We start from the raw sequence: 1,122 nt of genomic DNA on the forward strand, positions 1-1,122 counted from the left end.
ACCGGTCCCTCATGAGCACCAGGGACTCTACAGGGTCCTGCCATACTTGGATGCACACAGCTCAGGGAGGGAGGGTCTAGTGGTGGAGGTTGTAGCAAGCTTCAGCCCGTGGGGAGTGGGTGCTTACACTCTGTTCCATGTACAAATTTTCCAGTGGGCTGCTCCTCCAACTTCCCCTTTTTCATGGAAATGAAGACTTAGTCTCATCATGTTTTGTAAAACCACCTCTCCCATGTCCACCCTTGGCAGGGACATGCCAAGTTGGGGAGGAAGACACACCACATCCATTGCTCAGGGCCAAGTCATGACCCTGTCTGCCTAGCTCTAGTAAAGGAATCCCTTGTAAAGGAAAAAAAAAAAATATATATATATATATATGTGTGTGTGTGTGTGTGTGTGTGTGTAAGTTATAAATGCTCATAAAAGGTAGCCTTCCAAAAACGCAGAGTTCAGAAGATATTAGAGTTAGAGAAGACCTTGACGTGCTCCCTTCTGTCTCCCTGAATTTGACAGAGCTGGATGTTCAGGCCCAGTTAGATACATGACGTGGTCATATTAGCCAGTTGCAGTGTTAGGACCAGAATCCAAGCCAGCGCCTTCTCTACGTGTCTCCACATGGGTGCACACGACTTCCTTTATCCACTTTGGATATGGGTAGATTTTTATCCAAATAACGACCATCTTTGTAGTGCTTTATAATATGATGTGTGCTTTTACCTTTATGATCTCGTCTAGGATGTCTGTCCCAGCCCACTGGGACAATGCAGGAAGGTGGAATCAGAAAAATCAAACCACTGATTTTCAGGCTATGCAATATTAAGCTAGAAAATCTAAATCAAGAGTCAATGAATAGTATGGTGGCTGGAAGCTAGTAGAAGACAACTGGCAGGGAGAGGACTGACATGTGGGGAACGAGGCAGACCGAGGTGTCCTGATGTGGTATGGTTGCTCCACAACGAATATCCAGGAAGTTGGATTCTAGTGGCTGCGCCCCACCAGGTCAGACCCTCACTAGAGCTCGGCGAGGTAGGCGGGTTCTGTTACAAATTTCCTAGGGCTGCCAGGATAAATTACGCAGAGTGTGTGTCCTAAAACAACAGAAATGTATGCTCACCACTGTGG

The sequence above is a fragment of the Canis aureus genome, chromosome 31, assembly GCF_053574225.1.
Source record: "Canis aureus isolate CA01 chromosome 31, VMU_Caureus_v.1.0, whole genome shotgun sequence".
Taxonomy (NCBI): domain Eukaryota; kingdom Metazoa; phylum Chordata; class Mammalia; order Carnivora; family Canidae; genus Canis; species Canis aureus.